Genomic DNA, 12,329 nt, shown 5'->3' on the forward strand with positions numbered 1-12,329 from the left:
TACGACATAAGCTATTTAATATTGTTGCCGGCCGAAACAAATACATGAAACCTAAGGTCCGTATTACGCTGTCGTCGAAATTCTTTGACCAAACTATTTGTCTGGAACTATTATTCAACTGTAAAACTTAACTTTTTTTCTCGGGAATGGAAGCGGAATAGTTTATCGCCTGTACAACAGCATATGTCGCCGGCGAGGGCATTGTTTGAAAAGAAAAATGATTGTGGGTGGAACCGTGGACAGCGAGTAAAAAATCTCGAAATGTTCATCATAATTATCTTCGTGAGCTGTAGTATGAGGACATAAAGAACAACGAAAATTCCTTTACAGTCAGTACCGCCATTGGACTTTTTTGTTTTCAGTGTTATATTTACACGATCATGATTTCGGCTTTACAATGGACTGGTTAACATTAAAACACTTGATAATGGCATTGTAAAGCCGAAATCATGATCGTGTAAATATAACACTACAAATAAAAAACAAGCTAATGGCGGTACCGACTTTAAAGAAATATATTATCACTGTGGCCCCACATTATGAAAAAATTATTACAACGAAAATTATTTGTGAATCAGCGAACAAACATCTCAATTTGCCATCATGAAAGCGGTTCCGCATATCTACGCACATCACACTCATTCAAGAAATCCCATTTCTTAATTTCATTCATCATTATAGATGTTTTTGGAAAGTCTGCAACTGTGTCAGTCACGATTTGAATAATGAAACACTGCACTAGTTACATATTTTTTCAAGCTTAATATGATGCGTTTCGAAAATTTAATTTATTATCAAGACGGGCGATGGCAATCCGCGTAGGTCGAGGCACGGGCGTGGTTTGTTGCCGGTTCCTTGCGACAGTTGCGGTAGGCGCATACACGTGCTTAACGCGTGAAGAAAACGTGTGTTCTGCAAATTATATCCCTCACTTGCTTTGGCGCTTACCACCACCGTCACCAATGACAACTCGCGCGGACTAAAAATTCACTAAATAACTCACGACGACCACGTTTAATACTCACATTGGCTAAGTCGTTCACAGCAGAGCGCTTAGAACACTACTGAACTCTCTCATTGGCTGCCGGAGAATGCGTGACGTAGGTGAGCAGAACCAACCTAAACTCGATCGCCGTGGCTGGTGACTGCAACAACAGGTCTGTCTGTACTTATACACGTTAGGTTTGTCGCGTAGAACCGGCTTAAGTTTAACACAGGAGTAAATATTGCGTTATGCATTTTTCCGCGCTTGGTATAACCTCATTGGAACCACCTTCCAGAATAACGTAAATGACACCGTCTCGAGAACAGTTGCGTATGATTATCAGAGCTGCCACACACTAGGGATGGATCACATCGACCAGTCGCCATGTTGGACAGCCTGTCTCCCGATCATGCGTCTGTTGGCAAATCGCAGATCACAGCGATCGGTCGCTGATTGCACGGAATTCCCAAGCATTCTGATGAAAATTGCAAAGCAGTCTGATGAATTGCGCGACTCCTTTGTTTAGACGTTAACCGTGGTTGTCTAGTTCTTTTTTATTTCACTATACCTAAATTGCTACTCTTGTTTTTCTTATTTTTTATTTGTGCGGACAAACGGAGATCAACTGCCCCTGCTGCTCAACATAGGAATTCATTTCACATAACAGACCTTCACGACAATGGCATTCGACGTACTGGCTGATTTACGAACAACTTAAATTGGAAGGAAAACATAGAAAATGTTGTGGGGAAGGCTAACCAAAGACTGCGTTATATTAGCAGGACACTTAGAAAATGTAACAGACCTACTAAGGAGACTGCCAACACTACGCTTTCCGTCCTCTTTTAGAATACTGCTGCGCGGTGTGGGATCCTTACCAGACAGGACTGACGGAGTACATCGAAAAAGTTCAAAGAAAGGCAGCACGTTTTGTATTATCGTGAAATGTGGGAGAGAGTGTCACAGAAATGATACAGGACATGGGATGGACATCATTAAAAGAAAGGCGGTTTTCGTTGAGACGGAATCTTCTCACGAAATTCCAGTCTCCAACTTTCTCCTCCGAATGCGAAAATATTTTGTCGACACCGACTTACATAGGGAGGAACGATCACCAAGATAAAAAAGGGAAATCAGAGCTCGTACGGAAAGATATAGGAGTTCATTCTTTCGAGATTGGAATAATAGAGAATTGTGAAGGTGGTTCGATGAACCCTCTGCCAGGCACTTAAATGTGGTTTGCAAAGTATCTATGTGGATGTAGATTGCTTGGTACATCGCTCGTGTTTGGCGGAGTCGAAGAGTGGTTCAAGTGGCTCTGAGCACTATGCGACTCGACTTCTGAGGTCATCAGTCGCCTAGAACCTAGAACTAATTAAACGTAAGTAACCTACGGACATCACACACATCCATGCCCGAGGCTGGATTCGAACCTGCGACCGGAGCGGTCGCTCGGTTCCAGACTGTAGCGCCTAGAACCGCACGGCCACTCCGGCCGGCAAGAGTCGAAGACATCGACCTATTGTAGGAAATAAAAAATAACGGGGTTGGGAGTTACATCGGTTTCAATATACATATTGAAGTTTTACGACATGTTGAAGACAAAATATCGATCTTCGATGTTGGCAAAGAACGGGAAATCTATGTCTTGTCACCACCGTCAATAGTTTTTGCGTCATTCACACAAATCTCTTTCTGAACACGTCTCGTAACATCAGCGCAATGGTCAAATGAGTAGAAATAGCATTTGGAAATAAATGTCATCTATCGTTTTTTGCCCACATGCTCAATTTGCTTGCGAAAAACTATTGAAAGATTGACAAACTACATGAGCTGATTACCACTGTGAAATAGACTGTAATAGCACTGATGCGCAGAGAAAAGAATCAGGCCTCAAATAAGTCGGCAAGGATCCACTAGATGAAATTCAACGTTTTATATGACAAAAAGAGTTTTGCAGCTGCGTCTAGTGATTAATAATATCGTCAAGTGCCACGCTCCGCACCACCCATATCACCAACTGCGGATATTATAGATCTGGAAAATGGTTGTGCCATTCTGCGGCATATAGAAATCGGTAGTCCTGAAATATGTGTAGAAAAGTACTGTGCATTCAGAAAGGAAATCCCAATAACTAATACTTTGAATACCAAAATATCTTGCACGCAACCAACGCAGACTATTGGAGAGACTCTAAAGAATAACATCATAGCAGAAATCAGAAATCGCTTAGTATCACTTGAACGTGTGAACATACTAGCCATAGCAACGTTGTTCGATCCTGGATTCGAGAACGTGTACCTAACGATATGCTTTTGCATGTTCGAAGGGTATCAGTTACATTAAGGAATTGCTTACAGCTGTTGAAACGATTATCACTGACAATGGGCTGGCCGGTGTGTCCGAGCGGTTCTAGGCGCTTCAGTTCGGAACCGCGTGAGCGCTCCTGTCGCAGGTTCGAATTCTGCCTCGGGCATGGATGTATGTGATGTCCTTAGGTTAGTTAGGGTTAAGTGCTTCTAAGTTCTAGGGGCCTGATGACCTCAGATGTTAAGACCCATAGTGCTCAGAGCCATTTGAACCATTTTTGAACTGAGAATGGACAATACGTTGATTCATCACAGGAAAACAGAGAAGACAAATTTCATTTATAGATTGAACATTGTAAAGTAGCAGAAAAAAAGAATAATTTGTAAACTGGAGCAGAGACAGACATAATATCACTGTTCAATTAGTATCTGGAGGATCGCCTTCTAGATCTTAAACGAGATCCTCTGGAGGTATGGAATCACGTCATCGGTCATACTTATCTAACCCTTCTGCTGTATCGATAATGACGGACTATATCACGAAAACATCTACATCTACATCTACATCTATACTCCGCGAGCCACCTTACGGTGTGTGGCGGAGGGTACTTATTGTACCACTATCTGATCCCCCCTTCCCTGTTCCATTCACGAATTGTGCGTGGGAAGAACGACTGCTTGTACGTCTCCGTATTTGCTCTAATTTCTCGGATCTTTTCGTTGTGATCATTACGCGAGATATATGTGGGCGGTAGTAATATGTTGCCCATCTCTTCCCGGAATGTGCTCTCTCGTAATTTCGATAATAAACCTCTCCGTATTGCGTAACGCCTTTCTTGAAGTGTCCGCCACTGGAGCTTGTTCAGCATCTCCGTAACGCTCTCGCGCTGACTAAATGTCCCCATGACGAATCGCGCTGCTTTTCGCTGGATCATGTCTATCTCTTCTATTAATCCAACCTGGTAAGGGTCCCATACTGATGAGCAATACTCAAGAATCGGACGAACAAGCGTTTTGTAAGCTACTTCTTTCGTCGATGAGTCACATTTTCTTAGAATTCTTCCTATGAATCTCAACCTGGCGCCTGCTTTTCCCACTATTTGTTTTATGTGATCATTCCACTTCAGATCGCTCCGGATAGTAACTCCTAAGTATTTTACGGTCGTTACCGCTTCCAATGATTTACCACCTATGAAATAATCGTACTGGAATGGATTTCTGCCCCTATGTATGCGCATTATATTACATTTATCTACGTTTAGGGAAAGCTGCCAGCTGTCGCACCATGCATTAATCCTCTGCAGGTCTTCCTGGAGTACGTACGAGTCTTCTGATGTTGCTACTTTCTTGTAGACAACCGTGTCATCTGCAAATAGCCTCACGGAGCTACCGATGTTGTCAACTAAGTCATTTATGTATATTGTAAACAATAAAGGTCCTATCACGCTTCCTTGCGGTACTCCCGAAATTACCTCTACATCTGCAGATTTTGAACCGTTAAGAATGACATGTTGTGTTCTTTCTTCTAGGAAATCCTGAATCCAATCACAAACCTGGTCCGATATTCCGTAAGCTCGTATTTTTTTCACTAAACGTAAGTGCGGAACCGTATCAAATGCCTTCCTGAAGTCCAGGAATACGGCATCAATCTGCTCGCCAGTGTCTACGGCACTGTGAATTTCTTGGGCAAATAGGGCGAGCTGAGTTTCACATGATCTCTGTTTGCGGAATCCATGTTGGTTATGATGAAGGAGATTTGTATTATCTAAGAACGTCATAATACGAGAACACAAAACATGTTCCATTATTCTACAACAGATTGACGTAAGCGAAATAGGCCTATAATTATTCGCATCTGATTTATGACCCTTCTTGAAAATGGGAACGACCTGCGCTTTCTTCCAGTCGCTAGGTACTTTACGTTCTTCCAGCGATCTACGATAAATTGCTGATGGAAAGGGGGCAAGTTCTTTAGCATAATCGCTGTAGAATCTTAAGGGTATCTCGTCTGGTCCGGATGCTTTTCCGCTACTAAGTGATAGCAGTTGTTTTTCAATTCCGATATCGTTTATTTCAATATTTTCCATTTTGGCGTCCGTGCGACGGCTGAAGTCAGGGACCGTGTTACGATTTTCCGCAGTGAAACAGTTTCGGAACACTGAATTCAGTATTTCTGCCTTTCTTCGGTCGTCCTCTGTTTCGGTGCCATCGTGGTGAACGAGTGACTGAATAGGGGATTTAGATCCGCTTACCGATTTTACATATCACCAAAACTTTTTAGGGTTCTTGTTTAGATTGTTTGCCAATGTTTTATGTTCGAATTCGTTGAATGCTTCTCTCATTGCTCTCTTTACGCTCTTTTTCGCTTCGTTCAGCTTTTCCTTATCAGCTATGATTCGACTACTCTTAAACCTATGATGAAGCTTTCTTTGTTTCCGTAGTACCTTTCGTACATGATTGTTATACCACATCTTGAAGACAATAAGCATAACCTGTTTCTCGTTGGTTTTTTACCTGTTTGTCAGGCCTTCACACCTTTTCACAGGAAACATGAACTACAAGGACACAAGAGGAGCACTGTCGAGACAGAAAAAGTGACTGCCCAGTGAGATGTGAAACAACACGAACTACACGAGGTAAACGTTTAACACGGTGACGGGCCAAAACAGCCCAGACTTACAATACGTTAACATCCTCCATTTTGCCATTCACGCTATAATAACAAGGAAGTAACTGGTAGACAAGTAGGGATTATTTCCCGTGGCGTTAACAGACTGTTGTAGACGTCTTGTGCCCGATGGTCAGTCGCTGAGCGTGCCGAGTGGGCCTTTTGTTTCCATTAAGTTTCAACTGGCAGGCCGCAATTAATGTGTTAAATCGTTTCCTAGCTTTGGGAATTGAGGTTTGCCTATTGTGCAAACTTTCAATTGCCCAAATATATTTCGGCACATTTGTAACATCATTACCGGGTACTTTTATTCAGGTCTTTCTCTCTTTTGTTCTCCAAGACACTCTATACATCATCATCATTATTATTATGGGATCATCTGCCTTCTGGATCGTCTGATACGGCCCAACACGAATTTCTCTCCTGTGTCAACGTATTCATCTCAGAGTAGCACTTGTACTCTACGTCGTCAGCTATTTCCTGGATGTATTCCAATCCCTGCCTTCCATTACAGCTTTTACCCTCTCCAGCTTCCTCAGTTACAGTGCAGTTATTCCCTGACGTATTCATAAATGTCCTATCCTTGTGTTCCTTCGTCTTTTCAGTGTTTTCCCCACATTCATCTCTTTGGGATTCTGCGGAGAAACTTCTCATGACTATCAGACCAACTAATTTTCAACATCCTTCTACAACATCAAGTCTGAAACGCTTCGATTCCTTCTTTTCTGGTTTTCCCACAGTCTAAGGTTCACTTCCGTACAATGCGGTATTCCAACGTACGTTGTTAGAAATTTTTGTCTCAAATACTGAAAAAATTCTTTTAATCAATCTTTGCCTGTGCTGGTCTGTTTTTTACGTCCTCCTTCCTTTGTCCATAACGTGGCATTTGGCTTCCAAGGTATCAATTTTTTTTTAGTTCCTCTATTTTGTGGGCCCCAATTTTGCAGTGAAGTATATCGAAAATTTCATTTCTGCTGCTCCTCATAACTTTATTTCGGTTCACTTTCAACCCGCTGTGTGTGCTTATTATACTTTTCATTCCATTTATCACGTCCTGCAATACTTCGACACTTTCACTGAGGCCGGGAATGACATCACAGAATCTTATTATTGACGCAATGATTTAAATAACAAAATATAGAACTAGCACAGCTTTCTCTATCAAGAAGTACCTGCCGGTGCAGAGGCCATTGCTGAGGTTGCCCAGGAGGTACATTGTACCTCAAACGCCGCGGCTGCAACCTTCCTGACTGCGGAACTGACCACCGACGACGTCCAAGGCGCTGTGGCCAAAGGATCACTGAATCGGTCTCCCGGCTCGGATGGTTTACCGCTCGAATTTTACAGTACCTTCCAAGATCTGATGTTGCCACGATGGAGAGACGTGTACTGGGAAATTCGGTCTGGCGCAGCAATCCCGCCACCAATGTTCATGGAAGGCTTACTCATGCCAGTCCCGAAACCTGCAGGATGAACACGACTCGATAGTTATCGCCGATCACATTACTCAATTCCGACATCAAGATTTTCGCACGCCTTCTAGCTGTGCGTCTCAAGCATGTATTGCGAGAAATTGTTTCCCACGAACAAACCTCCTTGGGCGGCGATCATAATATACAGACAGCCCTCAGTGAATATCGAGATGTGATTGCTGTGGCAACACACTCGTGACTACCACGCGCTTTAATCTCCATCGACTTCAATCAAGCGTTTGATCGCTTCAATCATGCATTTCTCAACGCAGTGATGGACCAGATGGCGATTCCCACGACGTTCATGCAAGTGATTATGCGGATCCTTCGTGGGGCAACGTTCAGGCTTCTCGTCAACGGCAGCCTTACAGAGCCTATACGGATTGAACGCTCAGTACGTCTGGGTTGCCCACTGTCGACAGTGCTTTATGCCATTGCGATGGAACCACTCATTTGCGGATTACGGCGACGCTTGACAGGTATTCCACTCCGGGATCGTGTGTTCCGCTGCCTAGCCTAAGGGGACAATTTGGCCATCGTCGTACATTCAGCGGACGACGTCCAAGCTGCGATGCAGTGGATTACCTGTTACAGTGCAGGGGCAGGGAGCGCTCAAATGTTCAAATGTGTGTAAATTTCTAAGGGACGAAACTGCAGAGGTTATCGGTCCTGAGACTTACACACTACTTAAACTAACTTATGCTAAGGACAGCACACACACACCCGTGCCCGTGGGAGGACCCGAACCTCCAGCGGGAGGGGCCCAGGGAGCGCTATGAACGTCGCAAAATCATACGCCGCGAAGATCGGCCGTGGCCTTCCCGCAGACAGCAAAGTACCCTTTCAACTGGTGGCCACCCTTCGCTGTCTCGGACTGGTGTACACGGGAGACATTCTACGCACCTCAGCGATCAATTTTCGGGCGCTACTGCAACGCATCCGGGCAAACATGCAAAACCACCTACTATGCCCGCTGAATATATGCCAGACAGTCACCTTCGTCGGTACCCATCTGGCAGCCCTGATACCCCACATCGCGTAGATACTACTCATCACTGCGACAATGGCAGCCAGACTACAGGCGACTTTTGGGTATATTATATGTTCTGGACACATCTTAAAAGTCAAGTATGATGCTCTCACCTTACCGAAGCGGGATGGTGGCCTCGATCTGGTTAACGTGAGAGCCAGGACCACGACGCTTTACTTCAATGAAAAAGCCAAACTGCTAGTTTTGCGCTGTGGCCGAGCGGTTCTAGGAGCTTCAGTCCGGAACCGCGCTGCTGTTACGGTCGCAAGTTCGAATCCTGCCTCGGGCTTGGATGTTTGTGATGCCCCTAGGTTTAAGTAGTTCTAACGCTAGGGGACTGATGACCTCAGATAAGTCTCACAGTGCTTAGCGCCATTGAGCTAGTTTTGCTGGAATGTTGACCACCGAGCTCGCACCTGTTTCGAGACGCCCACCGACGTCTTTGGCACACATCCCACCTCCGATGTCCCACATCGGCCGTTTCTTTTTGGAATACAGCTACATATGCACCGAGGACCAGGAAGACGATCACCCGCGACATCTATCGCCTTCTCTGAACGTACCCACTCCGAAACCCACCCCCCCAGAATTCATGGCCTACAGTTTGGAAAACGATCCGCCAACCATACCACACCACTGACACCACCGCGTCGTGGTACCTTCTCGCCAACGGCAGATATACTACAAACCAGAAACTGCATCGCATCGTCCTGGTGGACTCACACCTGTGCCTCAAATGCAATGTCGAAGATACAAATTTACATCGTTTTGAATGTGGGCCAGCAGCAGCTGCCTGGATCCTCGTAAGATTGTGGCTTCCTACCTCGGAGTACCACCACATCACGTTTCTCCTGCCATGGTGATATATCCTGACGCGACCTGCTGTCCATCGTCTAAGTGGCACACCATCACATAGATCAGTGGCATGGCTAGCAGCTACCTCTTTCGGGACGACATCGTTGATCCGGCGGACTTTTGGACGCGCCTCCAAGTACACCACCACACCCTTCGCCGACATCGACACTATCGGGCCACTTTCGCGAACTATTTACAGAGTATTTTCGTCAACCCGCCTTGGAGCTGGAATCTCAATGAAACGTGCCAGCCAAGACTGGACGATCCCACGTTCCCCTTATAATGGTCAGTGATAGAATGGACGTTGTTCTGATGGCGCGCCAATGTGGAGCATAACGCAGCAAGTATTCATAATTTCTTTCACTTCTCTTTCTCCTCATCTTAGAAGTTTTTCGTTACACATGTTTATCCTGTTCACGCTTAGCTCTGTATCTGCAGCCTATTTGTTTTCTTTCTCATGTGTTCCCCCCATAAAAAAATTAAAAAGTTGGATTGCTGCTGACGTTGAGTATGTACACCTGTTTGCGTTTACAAAAAAAAAGAAGGATGTCGAGCAAATATACTTATTTATGTTTTACTTTTTTAAAGAATAGTGTTTTGTTTTATGAAGAACGTCGTCTTTTATTTTGAAATAATATAGGTTTTTATTTGTTAAAAAAAAGGTCGGTAGAGCACTTCAGAAAAAAAGTCGCATAGACCGTAAAAAAAGAAAAAAAAAAGAAAGTCGGTAGAGCGCTTGCCCGGGAAAGGCAAAGGTCCCGAGCTCGAATCTCGGTCCGGCACTCAATTTTAATCTGCCAGGAAGTTTCATGTCAGTGCACACTCCGCTGCAGAGTGAAAATGTCATTCCCCAGTATCAAAAATGAAGAGGTGCCGCTAGGTATCCATTTTAGAGGCCATGTTTACTTGACCTTCTTTCTAGTTCATTTTTGGTGTCGAGGTTTGAAACTCCCTGTACATGACGACGCTACATGTTTACAGTGACGCTCCTTGTGCGTTGCGCATAGCTTTGATTACATAAGCTAATTTTTTTCTAGTTGTAGCTTATGGTTCGAAAGCAATTACAATGCCTGACAATCCTGTTTTTATGTGTCGTCGAACTATTACTTTATTATAGAGTGAGGGTTTGTATGTATTTTTGAAACGTTATTTCACAAGTGTACTTCTTATCTGCAAGGTCTTTGTTGATGTTCAACTCATATACAACAGGAACAAACAAGCAGTGTGTTTTGTGACGTCTGACGTTCTAGATTGCGAGTGATGTTAATTGAAAACATGAACCGTGTTTCTGTGTGTATTCCTAGAACATACGAGTATACAGATGAGGACAGGAACCAAGAGAAATAACTATGGCGAGGTATTTAATAATATATGGAAACACCTGAAAAACTTGACATTATACTGATAAGACTTGTATAAAAGTATCTACTGATGCTAGCACAAACGTACAGAAAGATGTTTGGGCAATAAAAAGGTTAATTGTCGGCACAACGAGCGGACCTGAATTTCCATACCTTAAGTCTGCAAACACGTCTGATATTACAGCTGTGAAACCAAACAAGCATTTCGTCCCTGCCTGAGAGAGACAGCTTTAGGTACAAAACAGGTAATTGCGTCCGATATTCTACGAAAATTCAAACTTCATTGACAACTTATGGGATGTATAGGGGACACCGGAATCCCGACAGGAAGTATCATTCTCCATTAAAAGTAACTGAGCGTTAGACTTACAGCCTATGTACAAAGTCGGCATCCTTATTTATTTAATTGAACTCCCTTTTCCTTTCTGTTGTATTTCTTCGGTTTTAATAAATTTCTGTTGTCTCCCTGTACAAGCGCGCTTGATAATGGATTGTTATGGCTGAAATGATAATATTAAGAAATTTTATTTCCAAGTCTCCACACTGTAAAACATAGCTCGTTGTGCTGCAGTCTCAGCCTAAGATGAAATCAAGTAAAAGTTTCCTTCAGACATCAACGTCTCCGGAAGTACATCTAGAAAAGGAAAGACTTACATTGTGGAAATCTAAGTATCAAGAGTGGATGTAGCCGCATGAACATCTTCCAGCTGGTTACAACAAGTCTGGGTTATTTGAAGGTCCTTTAATCGAATAAAAACTGGTGCTGGTTGGGCTAACTCACCACCTAAGTCACAGAGCTTCATATCCAGTGACAGCAAGAGCGAGTGTGGCCAAGAACAGTCATCCATATCTGATAATGTCCTCTCTGTCCATTTTCAAGCTCAGAACTAGATTTATTGGTTGCCAGTGACAATACCACAGATGTGACTCAGTCTTGGAGAAACGTTTTCTGAATATAGATTTGGTCAATTCCTTTGCCCTGTTATTTAATTTTTTATAATGTATATACACATGATGGTCATGTAATCTGTAAAGCAGAGGCTATTTATGTAAATCTGGAATCTTCTCCCAAACCACTGTATTGATTCCAGCCGAATTTGGCACAGAAACAGTAGTCAAGTATCAGTGTCATATAGTTTATAACATAGTTTCAATAGGAGTGGAGATGTGTGCAAAAAAATATTTTTTTTTCATCCCCAGGTTTATAGACTGCCCTCCGCACCAGACATGTTATATGGGAACAGTATTGGCCAACCAAATCAACCTGCTTTGATGGGCAGCCTACATGTCAGGAGAGAATAAACTATTTTCTCGGCCACAACATGTAGGCTGCTCTGCATGGCAGGCGCGTTATGTTGGATTAGTATTGGCCTGCTTTATTGACATGCTTTGTTTGGCGACCTGTACATCAGAGGCAAATAAATAATTTTCCAGCCCCTGATGTGTAGCCTGCCCTGCAGGACAGGTATGTTGTGAGAGTTGTATTGACCTGCTTTATTGAACTTGGCTACATAGACCAATGAGCATGGCTGAGGACATGTTGATACAGATAGAGGAGGGGGGGACAGTGCGAAGGGGAGGATGAAATTGATGGAGACAGGGGAGGAGGGGGAGAGACATGAGGGAGGTGGAAGGTGTAGAGAGGTGGT

The 12,329-nt window shown here is 43.7% G+C and overlaps 1 protein-coding gene across 1 annotated transcript in view; it reads right to left on the minus strand.

Moving 5' to 3' along the window:
* Window positions 1-12,329, minus strand: part of LOC126092746 (kinesin-like protein KIF26A) — a 481,728-nt gene that overhangs the window by 13,326 nt on the left and 456,073 nt on the right. The gene's annotated exons all lie outside the window — the stretch shown is intronic.

This window comes from Schistocerca cancellata, chromosome 7 (genome assembly GCF_023864275.1).
Source record: "Schistocerca cancellata isolate TAMUIC-IGC-003103 chromosome 7, iqSchCanc2.1, whole genome shotgun sequence".
Taxonomy (NCBI): domain Eukaryota; kingdom Metazoa; phylum Arthropoda; class Insecta; order Orthoptera; family Acrididae; genus Schistocerca; species Schistocerca cancellata.